The following is a 17660-nucleotide window of genomic DNA, read 5'->3' on the forward strand; positions in this document are numbered from 1 at the left end:
AAGCTCACTCTTTTAATTCCCTCCTTACTTCCTTTCTTCCCTTTCTTTCCCTTCTTAGTTCTTACTTATACTTTCTTCTTCTTCTTTATATATAGTTTGTTGTCATTCTTGTTCTTGTTACATCTCTTCACATCTCTGTCTGTTTTGTAGTTGTTCTACAAATTTTTGTGCTTTTTCCGGATCTGAGAAAAGTTTGCTTTGCTGCCCCAGGATAACTATTTTAAGCACCGCTGGATATTTTAACATAAATTTATAACCTTTTTTCCCATAGGGTCGATTTTGCTGTGTTAAACTCCTTCCTCTTCTTCAGGAGTTCAAAACTTAAGTCTGGGTAGAAAAAATTTTTTTGACTTTGTATTCCAGTGGTTTTTTGTCTTCTCTTATTTTTTTCATTGCCTTCTCCAATATATTTCTCTTGTCATAGATCTTAGGAATTTTACTAGAATGGATCTTGGTTTTTGTTGTGGTTGTGGTTTAGGGGCTAATGTTCTGTGTGCCCTTTCTATTTCCATTCCTTCCTCTAATTCTGGTCTTCCTAGGACCCTGGGGATCCATTCTTTTATAAATTCTTTCATATTTTTGCCTTCTTCATCTTCCTTAAGGCCCACTATCTTTATATTGTTTCTCCTATTAGAGTTTTCCATTATATCTATCTTCTGAGCTAACAGCTCCTGTGTTACTTTAACTTTTTTATCAGATTCTTCTAATTTCTTTTTTAAGTCATCTACCTCCATTTCTATGGCTGTTTCTCGTTCTTCCACCTTGTCTACTCTTTTTCCTATATCTGTCATGATCATCACTAATCTATTCACTTTTTCTTCTGTACTTTTTATTCTTCTTTTTATTTTACTGAATTCTTGTGTCAACCATTCTTTTAATGTTTCCATATATTCTTTAAAAAATATATATCCATGTACTGTCCCTTCCCTTCATCTTCCATTTCTCTGTGTAGAGTTTGATGTTCTCCCTCCTCTTCTTCTGAGTCCACTCCAGGATCTGTGTCCTTTACCCCTGTCTCTTCTGATCTTCTTGTTGGGTTGTTTGTTTTATTTTGTTGGGTATTTTTGTTTTTATTATTTTTATTAAAAGTGTCTTGGTGTTGGTCGTCTTCCTCTGGGTTGGTCACCTGTTGTTTCTCTGATTTCCTTTTTTTATTCTCTTCCTTCTTGTTCCCGTTATTTTCTATGTTTTTCTGTTGAGAGTCTTGCTGTTGTGTTATACTTGTCTGTTTCAGCTGTGAAGATTTACTCCTCAGCTGGTTCCCCCCTCCTGTCGGTGTTGTTTTTGTCATGTGCATGCATGGTTGCTCACTTTTGTTTGGCTCCGTGAGCCATTTTTGTAGTCCTGAGTTTGGGGTTTCCACTGACCTCAGGGAGCGGGCTTCTCTCTCCAAGGCGGGCCTCCTCGTACAGGTAAGGCCTTCACCTTTCTCTTCCAATGTCTTTCCTTCTTCTTTTCTTCCCGTTGTTTTTGGGTTTTTTTTCTTTGCTGCCATTTTCTCCACACTTTTATTTTTAATTTGTTATGGTTTCTGTGTTTGTGGCTTTGCTCTTTCTTTACTTTTTTTAACTTTTCTAGAGAGGGCTGGTATTTTCTTACCGGTCACTACTCCATCACATGACTTAAGACAGAACAAACTAAAAGAATATTATTGGCATCAAGGAAAAAGGACAAACAAATTACATATAACCTAACGGAGATCAACAAAAACTTCAGGGAATTCTACGAACAACTATATCAAACTGAAAACGAAGGGAAAGAAGACAAAATAGATGAATTTCTAACTAAAATTGAACTACCGAAATTGCAAACAGAGGAGCAAAATAAATTAATAAAACCATTTTAAATAGAAGAAATGCAGAAGATATTAAAAAAAACTACTGAACAATAAAACACCGGGAGAAGATGGACTCCCAATAGAATTCTATAAAACATTTAAAGACTTATTAATTCCACCTCTCCTGGAAGTAATGAACCAAATTGAAAAAAACACAAAACATACCAGATTCATGCAAAACAGTAATAATTACAGTAATATCAAAGATGGGGAAAGATCCACTAACACCAGCATCATATAGACCAAAATCTCTACTTAACACAGATTATAAGATAATAGCTAAACTATTAGCAAACAGATTGACCGACTGTGTACCAAAAATAGTAAAACTAGACCAAACTGGATTTATTAAAAAAAGACGAACAACGGACAATATCTGTAAATTCATTAACTTAATCCATGCAGTACAAGGAAACAAAACTCCAACAGTAGCAGTTGCTTTAGATGCAGAGAAAGCCTTTGACAGAGTAGAATGGAATTATTTATTCAATGTACTACAAAAATTCAACCTACCAGAGAAATACATTAATTGGATTAAAGGATTATATAAGGGACCATTGGCGAAAGTGACAGTAAATGGATATATATCAAACCAATTTAAATTAAGCAGATCAACAAGGCAAGGATATCCACTATCTCCCTCACTATTTGCGTTAGCTATAGAACCACTAGCAGAACTGATAAGAACAGAAAATAAAATAAGAGGGATAAAAATAAAACAGGAATATAAAATCAGTCTATTTGCAGATGACGTTATAATATACTTAACAGAACCAGAAATATCAATAAAAGAATTACATAAGAAATTGAAGGAATGTGGAGAAGTATCGGGGTACAAGAACAATGCAAATAAAAGTGAAGCAATGCCAATGAATAATGTGGATTTCACAAAGTTTAAGAAAGAATCACCATTTAGATGGCAAACACAAGCAATTCGATACCTAGGTATACAACTAAATAATAATCTCGGCCATCTATATAAATTAAATTATCAGCCATTAATGAAAAAATTACAAGACGACTTAGAGCACTGGAAAGACTTACCACTAACACTGATAGGAAGGATAAACTGTATTAAAATGAACATCTTCCCAAGGATACAATACCTATTTCAATCATTACCAATTCCCCTAACAGAGAAATTCTTCAAGGAGCTAAAGAAAATAATAAGGAAATTTTTATGGAAAGGGCGGAAACCGAGGATAGCACTAGATAAATTAACAGAGTGGTACAAACAAGGAGGCTTACAGCTACCAAATTTTAAGAATTATTTTAGAGCAGCACAATTAAGATACCTATCACATTTTTATCAAACAAGGGAAAAACCAGATTGGATCAGATTAGAGCTAGATAAAATATGGGAGAAGATACCTGAACATATACTATATAAGTGGGATGAAAAATTGGTGCCACGTAGGAATTCACCAGTATTGCACCATCTGCTCAACATTTGGAAGAAGATTCACGTAGAAAGGAATGAAATAAATTATCAACTACCAAAATTAATATCAACTAATCCCTTTCATAATAAATAACCTTTCCTTCAGAGAATGGGAGAGAAAAGGGATCAAAAGAATAGAAAATTGTTTTTCAGGAAATAAATTATTATATTTTGAACAAATGAAGGACAAATATAATATAACTCATGATACAATGTTTGCATAACAACTGAAAACCTACCTGAAGGACAAATTGGGAAACAGTCTGAGGTTACCAGAAGGAAGCAATTTTGAATATGTGATCACAGACACAATGATAATTAAAAAATTTATAAAAAACATGTACATCAAACTGCAAGAAAAGGAGAATGAGGAAACAAACTGTAAACCTAAACAAAAATGGGAACATTTTATGTCTAAACATAAAAATAAAGAATGAAACATGAGAAAAGCTATGCTCCGGAACTATGAGAAACACAATAAACACGAGGTTATGCATGATACAATATAATTGGTTACACAGGCTATACATCACACCCCAAAAGTTAAATAAATGGGACCCAACAGTATCAGACAGATGTTTTCACTGTTAGAAGGAAAGGGGAACAACAATACATGCAATTTGGGCAAGTGAGAAAGTGAAAAAAATTTGGGAAGATCTAAACCAGATATTAAATAAAAGCACAAAAAGCAACTTACCAAAAATTCCAGAGATCTTCCTTCTAATAAATATAAGAAGTAAAGAACTTGGACTCGATTTGGATGGAGCACAAAAAGGATTTATTATGATAGCCTTAGCTGTAGCAAAAAAATGTATTACGTCAACCTGGAAATTAGAAGATAGCCTGAGAATACAGCAATGGTACATAGAAATAAATAAATGTATTCCATTAGAAAAAAAAACATATAATTTAAGAAATAACATCACAATATTCAAACAAATATGGGAACCATACATGAAATACAATAGAGAAATCCTACCACGGACCTCCACCACCTAAAATGACAGAAGGAGAAGACAACGAAATGAACTGACCCAGTCTGTAAAAGTAAAAGACACAAATTTATTGTTTATTTTTATTAAGTGACGACATTGTTTAATGGGTTTAATGTATCTTATAAATTGAACTTTGAATAAATGGGAAGGGGGGAGAGGGAGGGAGGGAAGGGAGGGGGGAGAAAGGTGAGAAAATGACAAGATATATATTCAAGAGAAAAATGTCTGTATGTATTTTGGTCAGTATGGTTTATAGTGTGAAAAATAAAAAAATTAAAAATAAAAAAAACAGACACATTTTCCCTCTCTAAGCAGCATTCATGATGTGATCTCTTCTATACTGAGCCAGCCTAATGCAAACAGGGTGATGGCTTTTGATGGCTTTACACAACACTGTTGTTCAAACCACAAGGGTGGCTCTGAACTTGGAGTTGCCTGTTAATTTTAATTCGCTCCTTGAAACCCAACCTTCAACCTCCGACACAGCTCCAACAATATTCAGGGTACACCACCTTATCTTCCATCTGGGAATGTGGAAGCATTTGGCCCATAACATTGAATTGAATGACTTCAGATAGCCACTTTAATTTTGATCATTTATGATTTTTTTTTACCCTCTATAAATTTGGCTGCATCTTCCTGTTTTACTGCTTTTACAATTTAATATAGTAATAGGCCCTCTCGGTCCATTAACCGGTGCTGCCCAAAACACCCAATTGGCCTAAGATGCCAGTCATAATTTTGAAGGATGGGAGGAAACCAGAGCATCTGGAGAAAACCCACACATCACAGGAGAATCTCCTTACAGACAGTCCGGGTCACTGGCGCTGTAACAGTGTTGTACTACACACTACACTAACCATGCTGCCCTTGACTGTTTCCATCTGCCGGTGTTTAAAACTGGCATCATTGGTCTCTACTCTTTCAATGTTATCCTTCTTGTCCACCCCTCCCAACAGACAGAATCTTGTTCTCTCCGCACCGATAAGCCCAAAGTGGGGAGCAGAATAGCGAAGCATGGAGATCGCAGAGTTCCTTGGCGTGCATATAACGGCGACCTATCCTGGACCCATAACACCTCCTCATTAGTCAACCTACACATCTTTGGGAGGCTGAGGAGGGCAAAGCTACTGGCCCCCATCTTGACAACCATTTACAGGAGCCCATTTGAGAGTGACCTGTCTCGATGTGTGGTAGTAGCAAAGCAAAGCACAGAATGAAGATCATTAAAACAGCCGAGAGGATCACTGAGTCTCTTTTTCCTCTATTGCTGACATTGACTGGGAGTGTTGCCAAAATAGCATTCAAGGAATTATAGAAGACACTTTCCATCAGTATCACCAACCCACTACCATCAAGAAGGAGGTACTGGGACATCAAAATCAGGACTGTCAGACTCCGTTAATATCTTCTACCTGTAGTTTGTGAGATTGTTGAACCTGAAACCGTGTAAATCATTCCAAAATTCTACATTATAGTGGGCCGCCGACTGCAACATGATCGAAGTGGAAAGCAGGCACCGCGGCCTGCGCTGCTGGCCGAGGCGGGCGACGCACTTCGAAGTCGGCGCTCAACTCAGCAGCACCCCGGCTGCAGAACCCCACCCTGGTGGGCTGGCCAATGGCAGCCCATCGGGGTGGGGCTAGGGAAGCAGCAACACCCAGGGATGAAAGAGGCTCACTGATTGGCCGCTCCCCAGATAGCGCTGAACAACCAGTCCCAGGAAATGAATCGTGACGCCACCAGTTGAGGGGCCTGATGACGTCAGAGATGGGCTTCTGAGCCCTTTATAAGCAAGAGCTGCCAGCATCACTCCTGTAGTATGTGTCTCTTCTTGGACCGTAAGTAACCTCTTCAACGGTAATGTGTATATATATATATATATATATATGTGTGTATTTGATCATTGTGTACTGTGCATTGGTGTGTTTTTGCATTTGCATTATGATCTGGAGAGACATTGTTTCGTCGAGTTGTATATGTACAATTTGATGAAAATAAACTCGAACTTGAACCTAAACTACTGAGTGTTTCTGGTATCATCTGACTTTGTTTGTGTTTGCAGAGCTGAGTTTTCATGCAGTTATATTTCAATTACTAGTCAAACTCAAGTTCAGCTTTATTTTGCCTAATCTCTTAGGAGCAAAGTTCTATATATAGTGAAATTGAAGAGCCATTTCTTTGAGGAGACACAGGAAAACCACAGATGCTGGAATAGGAAGCAAACTAAACTGCTGGAGGAACTCAGTGGGTCGAGCAGAATCTGTCCTGGGAAACGGACAGTTGCTGTTTCATAGCAACCACTTGACACTCTAATAACTTGAGCACAAAGGAATTTTATTTATTTAGACATGCAGCACGGTAATGGGCCATTTCAGCCCACAAGTCTGTGGTGCCCAATTTACCCCCCAATTAACCTACACCCCATTTCTTGACCAATGGGAGGAATCTGGAGCAGCCTGGAGAAAACCCACGCAGACACAGGGAGAACGTACAAACTCCTTACAGACAGCACGGTTCGAACCCTGGTCCGGTCCCAATCACTGGTGCTATAAAGGCATTGCACTCTTTCAACTACAGTAAAACCCCTGTTATCTAGAATTCAAGCAAAAAAAAACTGCGGAAATAAATAGATAAAATTGGCATCCCCTAGCGGTTGGTTTGGCAATCTACTCAACATGCTATCTCAAGCAACCGGCAAATTCACTTCTCCGGCATCTACCAATCCTCATAGATGCCACATATTGGGGGTTGAACTGTACTTCCATATTGGAAAACGTGACTGCTACATAATGAGCCATCTTCACATAGTGAACCTAAAAGTGAGGGTCAATCCAGGACTCCACCGTTGTGACATTATTCATTGGGATACAAATTGATCCTCAGGCCAATTCAGTGGGCAGAAATTCATTCAAAAGGGTTCCTTCCTGAAAAGAAATTGGGGATTATGATAGACCACTTCAAGCTGAACATAAAGAAAATTTCAGATTTGCTGTATCATACAGGAAGTTGGAGAAATGTTAAATTAACTTTTATTGAATTTAGCATGTTTACTCGCATGTTCAAGCTCTTAGGTTGACTGATCATGTGGCTCAACAAATGTGAGGAGGCCAGGGTTTGGCTTGGTCACTGATTTTACAACCAAAGTAGAGCTCATCGGCTTTCTTAAGTGCAATCATGCTCGTCTTTGAGCCTTGACCGTATACTCGCCACAAATGTAACACCATGTATCGAAGCAGTTATGACATTAACGAGACATTTCTACTGTATTGAATTTTTGTGAAGACACTACATGCTATTGTTAAGTACACTCACTATGCTATTGCCTGAAGAACATATGCACCAACATGCGTTCAATCTATAATCAATGGAATGCACATCATCTCTATATGTGAGCTGCTTTTATAGCCTGTCTACATCTATCCTAACAAAGCATAACAGCATTTGCATATCACCTGTACTGTGTGGGCACCCAGGAATGCTTGGACTGACCAAACCAGCTTGCTTTGTGAGCAATGCACTTGAAATATGACAGGAAATCATAAAAATAGGTAATATCTAAAGAATATCATGAGAGGAACGTTTTAAGATGATTTTGTGATCAGCAGCTCAAAATCCATAAAATACACCAACAAGTGTTCAGGAAGAAAAATCTTTGTTGTCCAGTATTTATTAGAGCACATCTCATCAGCCTTCAAATGTCTCTGGAAGTACCAACTTCTACCATCCCCCCACCACCACCACCTTTCTCAATGTGTCCACTGTCTCCAGCCACACCGCTTGTCCAACGTCACTGTGGTAAACCACTATATGTAAATGTTTGTCTGTTTGGGCACACCCATTGGCCGATTGTGTTCCCATGGCCCCTCCCACTGGCTCAGAATGTTCCACAGTCCCTGCCCAGTGCAGAACAGTCAAGCAGCATGGATGTGCTGTTGTTCTAAAGCTAAAAAAAAGCCGATCAGTTCATTCAACTTAGAGTTACTGACGGCGCTTCAGTCCACCTGCAGGTTGGAGCCCAATGTATTTTTCCAGTCAAAAGCTGATAGGATCAAAGCCCGTTCTCTCAGCATCAAACTCTACAGCTTCGGAAACATCTCCAGCCCTCTCCCATGCCACTATTCAGATCGTGTTTGGGATGGTACAGCTAGCGTAGAAGTCAGCACAATTACAGAGCCAGTGGCCCGTCTTATGCGTTTTCACCCTTGTGCTCCAATTTCCTCCTTCAATATGTATGGGGTTAGTAGGTTAATTGGTATATTTGTGGAGGGGGATGGTGGTGAAGGGGACATTGATGAGGCTAAATTTGGAAGTCATGTTTGACATAAATGAGCTCTGCACCATAGTTTATGCATTGTTATGGCTGCTTTACTGTAGGATTGCTGCAGCTCAGTTGTTCTTGTTCTTGCTTCGATCCAATATGCGAATATGCTAGAGAAACTCAGCAGGTCATGAAGCACCCATAAGAAGTAAAAGGAGACCAACGTTTCGGGCCTGGGCCCTTCAACAGGTGGTAGGGCCCAAAACGTTGCCTATCCTTTACTTCCTGGAGTTTCGCCAGCACATTTATGTCCTGGCGACCCCAGCATGTTCATTTTTAATGGATTCCTCATTTATCCCTTTGCTGCCTCTGCCTGACCATAGTGGGAGCTAGCTCCCTTGCTCTACTAGCTGCAAACAAAGCCTCGTAACATTGTGAAATAAAAACGAAAAAGCCTGAAAATTCCTCAAGCTCCAGGTGGAGAAACAGGTCAAAGACTCTTCAGCAAAACATTTTGCCTGCTTCCTCCTCAGAGTCCAATCCAAATTGAGAATCAGCAAAATGTGCAAATTGCAGTCCTAAGCATGGCCTGAATTGTTTACTGTCACATGTACCAAGACACAGTGAAAAGCTTTGCCAGGCAATGCAAACAGTACCTCAGAAGAGCAGCTAGTATTGTTACAGCATCCTCAACCTGCACTATCTGTACTCTCTCGCCGTTTCAACGTGGGTTTCCTCCATGTGCTCTCACCCTTCAAAGCGTACGGGGAGTTGTTGGTTGATTGCTGTATTTGGGAGCACGGTGTCATGGGCCAGAAGGGCCTGTTACTGGGCTGCATGTCCAAATCTAAAACAATGTAAATTTAGGATCACAATGGGCGAAATCAAAAGATCGTCATTTACCCAAGACTTACCCAGAATCCAGAAAATATCTACTCCAAACTCCACATTGGAAAGAAATCTCCAAAAGGATCAAGAAAATGCTTTGATTCCTTGAAAACAAGGAGATGTACTCATCAACTCTTGGAATAATTGACCTGAGCTGACAGGGAAACATCATAGAAGCAACTGAGCTTTTTGAATCTATTCAACTGAAGAACCTACAACGAGCGGAATAATATAGAGAATTCCAAAGGACCAGTCTATATGTTCTAGCACCTTCTATCTCACTGGGATGGTACAGCTAGCGTAGAAGTCAGCACAATTACAGAGCCAGTGGCCCGTCTTATGCGTTTTCACCCTTGTGCTCCAATTTCCTCCTTCAATATGTATGGGGTTAGTAGGTTAATTGGTATATTTGTGGAGGGGGATGGTGGTGAAGGGGACATTGGTGAGGCTAAATTTGGAGTATTGTGCACAGTTTTGGTCACCTGACTGTAGGAAAGATATCAATAAGATAGAAAGAGGGCAGAGAAGATTTACCAGGAGGCTACCTGGACTTCAGGAACTGAGTTACAGGGAAAGGTAAATGCAGGCTCACTCTGAAGGTTAAGAATAAATTGGATAGATACATGGATGGGAGAGGTCTGAAGGATTATGGAATGGGTGGACGTCAGTGGAACGAGTTGAATGATGTTTCAATACAGACTAGAAGGGCTGAATGGCCTATTTTCTGTGCTGTAGTGTTTTATGTTTCTAGATTAGAACTTTATATTTCCTGGAGCATAGAAGATTGAATGGAGATTTGATAGAGATATTTAAAATTATGAAGGGACAGATAGGGTAAATGTAGATAGGCTTTTTTCCACTGAGGGTAGATGAGATACAAACCAGAGGACATGGGCTAAGAGTGAAATGGGGAAAAGTGTAGAGGGAACGTGAGGGGGATCTTCTTCACACAGAGAGTGGAAGATGTGTGGAACGAGCTGACAGCTGAAGTTGTGAATATGGGCCCAATTTTAATATTTTGGTAGAATTTGGATAGGAACATGGCTGAGAGAGGTATGGAAGGCTATGGACTGCGTGGAACTAGGCTGAAAAATGGTTCAGCACAGGCTAGAAGGCCGAAGGAGCATGTTTATGTGCTGTAATGTTTTATGGTTCTATGGAGAGAGGGGTCATGGGTTAAATGGACCTGTTAATGTGCTGGATGTCTAAAAAAAAATTTGTAAGTGTTTGTGGATCCCACATTGTCCTCCTCAGCCATAGAAATAGAAGCAGAAGAATCAGAAGTTATCCTCATGAACATGTCACAAAATGCATTGTTTTGAGGCAGCAGACATTTCTATAAACCACATTTCCAAATAAAAAAAAGACAGTGCAAGAAAAAGACAACGCCAGGTCATGTCCGTGGTTCATGGTTCATTCAGGAATCTGATGGTGTATCACTGATAAACTCGATGAATTTCTATGAAGAAGGAAGAATCGATGGGCCATCAGTCCACTTGAGTCCAAGCGCAAATCATCGTGCTCTCATCCTCAACACGATGGCTCATAATGAAGAATGTGACCTTATCAATCAGACTCTGAAATAAACAAGCCAGAGGAAAGCTATGTGGGTTAAGCAGATAAGTTATTCGGAACTGTAATTAGACAGAGACCTCTGGTGTGTCAGTCAGAGTTATGTGAGCTAAATGAAGGCGACTCATAAAAGAGACAATATTTGATTTAAATATTTCGCTGCTTGCTTCAGAGAAAAGTTGGTGATAGCTCAGAATTAATAAAACATGAGTTAACAGAACAAGCCTTTGTATTCCCGTGTGCACAATTTGTGCACTATGTGCTCATATTTTAAATGAAATGTTTCTTTTTGGATTTTTAACAACAGCAGAGGAAGGGCACTGCCATAGGCTGAAATGCAAGGGAAGCCCAGCTTCCAACAAGCAAGGTTAGTGGATGACCAGATGTGGCCACCGGGTGCAAACCACAGATCATCTGCCAAACATAGCCCTTGAGTTTTGTTTTCATTAGGCTATGGAGAAACCTTTATTTGGTCATCCCTGGTGAAGTCTTGGGCCTTTGATGTTCACAGGGTTACCAACAAGGGAACAAATAACACCAATTGCATTATTTAGTGAATCACTGGAAAGATTAAACCCCCTCCAAAGCATGGGCGATGACTTGAAGGCACCAAGAGCTAACCAGCTCCCCCTGCTGTCTTGTGAAGCCAGGTGAGCAACCAGCTGCTCGTGAGATGAAGGAATTCTAGACCCAATAGGCACACCGAGAGGTTGGCCTGATCAGTAGAGCAGGTCACAAGATCAAGCCACAGGACAGAGGGGAAGTGACAAAGACACAGGTGATTTTTACTCTGATAGGAGATGATCTCCCTGTGAGCCCAGGATTCCTCCAGGTCCTTTTGTTTCCTCCCTCCTCATGGATTGGAAAGCTAATTGGCCATTTTACGTTGCCCCTATTGAGCAAGTAAACGGTGAAATCCAGAGAAATTAATAGGAATGTTCAAAGTTCAAAAAAATTAAAAATTCGGATTTATTGTCAGAGTACATACATGACATCACATACCTCACTGAGATTCTCTTTCCTGGGGCCCAATCTGGATCATTGGTCTTAAATGCCTGTGATCTGGCTCTCAGATTTCATTGTTCATCCAGGGCTTCTGGTTGGGGAAAACCCTGACCGATTTGGCGGGGACGCACTCGCCCACAGCTGCTTTTATAAAGTCTGTGACAGCCTTGGTTTAATCATTCAGATCCTCAGATGAGTCCTTGAACACCGCCCAATCCATTGACTCGAGGCAGTCCCGTAACCGTTCTTCAGTCGTCTGCAACCACCTGATGTCCTGATGTCCTGATCTCTGAAGCCTTTCTTTTTAGGCTCCGTCTGTATGAATCCAGAAAGAGCACAGCCAGGTGATCAGACTTGCCAAAATATGGTCTCGGGGAAAGAACGGCAAGCCTTCCTCATCTGGGTGTAGCAGTGATTGAGTGTCCTGGGACCTCTGCTACAGCAAGTTATGTGCTGGTGGTAGTTGGGCAGAATTTTCTTGAGACAGGCCTGGCAAAATTCACGGACTATGATTTGTAATGAGTTGGACGGGGGCTGTCTCTTGTTTACTGACCACATAACACAGCTCCACAAATGCCTGTGTGTAATCAGCATCGGGGTCGGGGGGGGATGTAAATTCTGGTGAGAATCACTGATCAGAGGTCTCAGGATAGATTTAAGGATCTGCATTTAATTGTAAGGCAGTGCACCAGCATGTATTAACTAACAGGGATAAGCACTCTCTCTCTTTGCCAGAATCCAAGTTCCAATCCAGTCTGCAAATGGAAAAACCTTCTGGCCAGATTGTGGCATCCAGCGTGTTCTCTGTTAGCCAGGTCTTGGTGCAGCAAACAACTGAGCTTTGTCTCACCGGTCTCTGATAAAGCAGCCTTGCCCTGGGGTGGTTAACATTATTTTCTAATGACTGGACTTCGGCTGGTAATATGGACAGCGGGGAGGCTCTCAGTCCCCTGCACTTCAGTCAGGTTTGGATCCCAGCCCTCACACTATGCTTCTGACCACTGCTGTGCAAAGAATTCAGGCACAAAGTCCACAGACTGTACAACAGGCTTTAATCAGCTTCAACTTGTACACACCTCATCTCTGTACCCTCCTGGCTTCACGTGCCTGATTGCTCCCAAAGGGGCCAGTGATTGACAGCCGGCATGTTGGGACCAGCCTCCCAGGTTGCCTACCAGCAGATATAGTGGTTGCCCCCTGCAGTCAGCCAGTAGGAGAGAGGCCAGTGAAGTGGTTGTATCACCACACTGACCTTAGTGGCGGTTGGCCCTTTAAGGTCTCTGGATTCCTGCCGGCCTGACTCAGCTGGGAGATTTGGGTGGCTCAGCACCTGGTTGTTCAGGAGAAGGCTGCCTGTTGCCGATTCCAGTGCAAGGAGGTCAGTAGGTAAGTATTTAAAAGGAAAGAGATTGGGCGTTTCTGCAGCCTTAAGGAAATGCGATAGGTTAGGATAAAATAAATCAAATTCAGTGGGCCTAAAGGCCTGCTTCTGTGTATGACTCTCTGACTAAAATCAACTCAGAGATTTTATTTCCAAAAATAGACTTTATTCACAATAAATTATTTACAAAAAGAAAAATCATTTAAAACAGGTTAAACATAAAGATAAAGATATATATCCAACGTTTCAGGCTTGAGCGCTTCATCAAAATATAAGCAAAGGTAGGCAGGTGCCCGAACAAAATTGTAGGGAGGAGGAGCAGGGGGAGGAGCACAGGTAATAGGTGGATAATGGAGGGAGCATTCACCCTCAAACACAGGAGGGGGGATGGCTCTGCAAATGGGGAGGGAAGGGTGTGGAAAGCTGGAGGCAGTGGTGGATTAACTATTAGGCTGAGTCGGCTTAAGCCTAGGGGCCCGAAAGAGGGGGGGCCGTCAGGGGTCAGGCTTCCAGCTGGAGCAGGGACTTCAGGCTCCCGGCAGGAGCAGAAGACATTGGGCTCCTGGTTGGAATGGGAACGTCGGGCTCCCGGCTAGAGAAGGATCATCAGGCTTCCAGCTGGAAGGGGGATGTTGGGCTCCCAGCTGGAGAGGAGACGTTGGGCTCCTGGCTGGAGAGGGGCCGACGGGCTCCTGGCTGGAGAGGGATTGTCGGGCCTCCAGCTGGAGAGGTGACATCAGGCTATCGGCAGGAGAGGGGACATCAGGCTCCCAGCTGGAGAGGGGTCATTGGGCTGTCAGCTGGAGCAGAGACTTTGGGCTCTATAATTCTTTCAACCCTAAATGTTCAGTCAACCTCCCCCCCACCCCCCAACATTTATTGACCCTTTTTCCTCTTGGATAGTCCCATCGACCCCTATGGCGATTCCTAATAGATTATTTATGTTATTTAACATAACTTAACGTCACTTTATTCTATTCAATGAATGTTGGGGCAGGGTGGGGCAAGGTCAAGGGGAGCCTTACTAAAGCTCAGCCTAGGGGCCCGGATGGCAGCTAATCCGCCACTAGCTAGATGGGACAATGAAAGGGAAAAGAGGGAGAATGGCAAGTAAATTAGCAAAAACTGGAGAAGTCCAGTTGGAAAGTGCCCAGCCGGAAAATCAAGAGTTGTTCCTCTAATTTATGGGTTGGTCAGTGCATGAGGGCCATGGGCAGACCATGTACATTGCTACATTTGTCCTCTAAATACACCATTATCACCCCATGGCACCTTGTCACTTTTCCCACTCTGTTGTTTTAGGAACTTCCCCTTGGACTCAACCCCTCAAAGGCCAGTAATGTGAGGACTCTAGACTCCAGTACTTCCCCACAGTGCCTGTGGTGGAACATGGTACTGCTGGCATGGCTGGCCCACCTTCTGTACCTGGAGCTCCTTCCCCTTAGATCCCCTAATAAAGGCCGAGAGCCCTCGTCTCCTCCCTCATACCCACCTTGGACGTGAGCCAGCAGCATGTTGAGGTATGCCGAGGTTTTCTGATTAATAAAGCCTTTGACTACTTGCTTCGTGTCTGCGGGTGGTCACTGATCGTGCCACAGTGCCCTCTCGTTGGTTGCACCAAGCCTCTGTGAGTCTATCAGTATGGGCTTGTGCAGCCTGGAATGTGCCAGTCGGCATAATTTCCTCATCGAAATGTCCTGTGCCGAAAGATCAACAGGTTTCGGGGCTGACCAAAGCACGTCTTTCGCCGAGTTGATTGTCTTCCAGCAGTTCTAGAAGTCTGACTCTGTGTGTGCCCCCCAGGAACAGCCCATAGATCAGAAAGTCTTTTGTCACACTGCTGCTATAACAAGGTCTCTTGCATCCATCTCCACACATGCTTTGCAAAAAACTGGAGCATTCTGCAAAGAGGAGGGTGACTGTCTCCACTCCACCGCAGTCATCTCAGAGGCAACGTGCATGGAGGGTGAAGTTCCGGCTGTACAGCCTGGGAGGGTTTCTCTCACCGCCAGCCAGGCCAAGTCCTGGTGCCTGATTGTGAGCGGACGCTGAGACTGCCTGCATGTGAGTTTAAAACAAGTTGTGCAATTGAGGAAAAGTCACGTCATTTCATTATCAGGACATACACTTAAGGTGAGAGAGTGAATGTTGTAGGAGCTCGGGCTGCCAAAGGTAATGGTGGGAGCAGATTAGAGAGTAGCTTTTAAAAGGTTTTTTTAGATGGGCACATCGATATGCAGGGAAGGAGGGAATGTTTCTGCTCTTTGGAGATGTCTAAATAAGACTGTGCAGAAAAGATTTTCCATTGTATTCCGCCCATATGCCAAAGGGTCTATCTAGTGTTCTATATTCACAAGATCTGGAAGTCCCACCAGATACTGGATAACTTACATCCACTCTAGATCTATGGGTTCTGATGATGCCAACATGAGATCTATGGTCTCTACCACAGAGAATCAAGAAGTATCTAATAGACAGGTTGGTGTCCAGTTTGCAAAGAGATGCCAATGTTCCCTGGGTTTCTGCGTCCCTAATATCACTTCACCTCTTTGAGTAGTCATGTTCCACGGACTCCCTTGAGCCAAGTGTGGATATTGCACCTATGTGTTGCCAAGCTGGAGCCAGATCTTCTTGCTTTTGTACTCTGTGCAACAATTAATGAAGGCCAGAATTCCATCTGTCTTCTTAGTCACATTATCTACCTGGACTGCCACATTTATATAAAGCAATGCTGGAGAAACTCGGCAGGTCAAACAGTGTCCTTTATATAGCAAATATATAAAAATGGACAATCGACATTGCGGACTTGAGCCCTTCAATAAGGCATGGGAAAATGTAAGCAGAATAAAAGGATAATGTGGTCACAAAGGCAAGATCTTTGCATTTGCACACCTTCTGTTCCTCGTGCCTCTCTGGGAAGCCACTTTCATGGCATATCCCAAAGGTGTGCTGATGGGTTAATGTTATTTTACAATGACTAAATTATTTTCACAAAAGCATAATCAAAGCATAACAAGCTACAGAGTTACAGTCATAATAAAGCAGGGGCAATGAAAGTGGAAGCCAGCATTGTCCAATGGATGGAATGGCCTCTCTTCAAGTCAGCATAAAAGAGGGCAATGGTAATATCTTCACTGCAGTTAAATTTGGGAAATACAGGTAAAGAGTATTAATAACACCCACCCCCCCGCCCCCCGGTGGATTTCCTGACGAGATACATGACTCGGTCCATGACACGAAATGGAGGATTTTGCTGGAATCAGGAATATTGCTTGTATGATATTCTCGTCCTCTGTGACCCAACCTGCAGCCGGTTTGCAAGTTGCATGAACCATGATGCAAATAAGTCTGGTGCCCAGCTGAAGTCCAAGATGACCAGATCTCTCCAATTGTACCGCTGGAGCTTTCTTGAGGTCAACTCATGGAACCACACAAAAAAAAAATAGTTGGAATACAAGTTTATATGAGTTATGAAGAATGCACTGGAATACTGGTCACCAGGACAACAGATAGTGTAGGCTCATTTGCATAATCACGTTAAGATTGAGCAAGTATGTGAGAGAATTAATTTATCACGGCCCTTGCACTGGGACAATTAGGAGGAGGAAGGGAAATGTTTTTTTTAATATAGCAGTTGTAATATAAGCATCAGACAAGTGGTCTCAAGGCATGTGCCTCGACGCAATGTAATGAACAATGCCTTGTAATGACTATGGGCACCATTCCCAATTCAGCTACGCAGGTGATACTACAAAATAAGCTGCAATAAGCAACGTCATTATGTCACAAGGGGAAAGACTGTCCTCTTTCAAGCCCATTGTTGATTCAGGTGAAAAGGAGTCCCAGCTGAATCATAATGCAGTAAAATCCTTGGTATCCGGAATTCAAGCAAAAAAATCAAGAAAAATAAATGGAAAAATAAAAAGAATAAATAATATATTTTTAAAAATGTAAAATTGTAAAAATAAATGTTCTCCGAAGTGACACATAAGCATTTGGAACCATAAAGATGGGAACAGATATTTAGCCAGCGGAGGGCTTTGGTCGGGCTTTGCTTATAGCAGCTGTTTGAATAAAGTTGTGTGAAACAGCAATGGTGTCACCCAGGATGAAGAGCTGGTTGATGCCGCTCGCCGTTGGGGTGACTCTCTTAAAGCGTCTCCTTATCCCTGTTCAGAAAGAGTCAACCCGGTCAGAAGCCTTATCTGTAAACTTGCGGTGGGGGGTGGGGAGGGGGTTAAATATCTATAATGTTAATGTTCGTCCTTTAGGTGGTTCCA

This window comes from Narcine bancroftii, chromosome 2 (genome assembly GCF_036971445.1).
Source record: "Narcine bancroftii isolate sNarBan1 chromosome 2, sNarBan1.hap1, whole genome shotgun sequence".
Lineage (NCBI taxonomy): Eukaryota > Metazoa > Chordata > Chondrichthyes > Torpediniformes > Narcinidae > Narcine > Narcine bancroftii.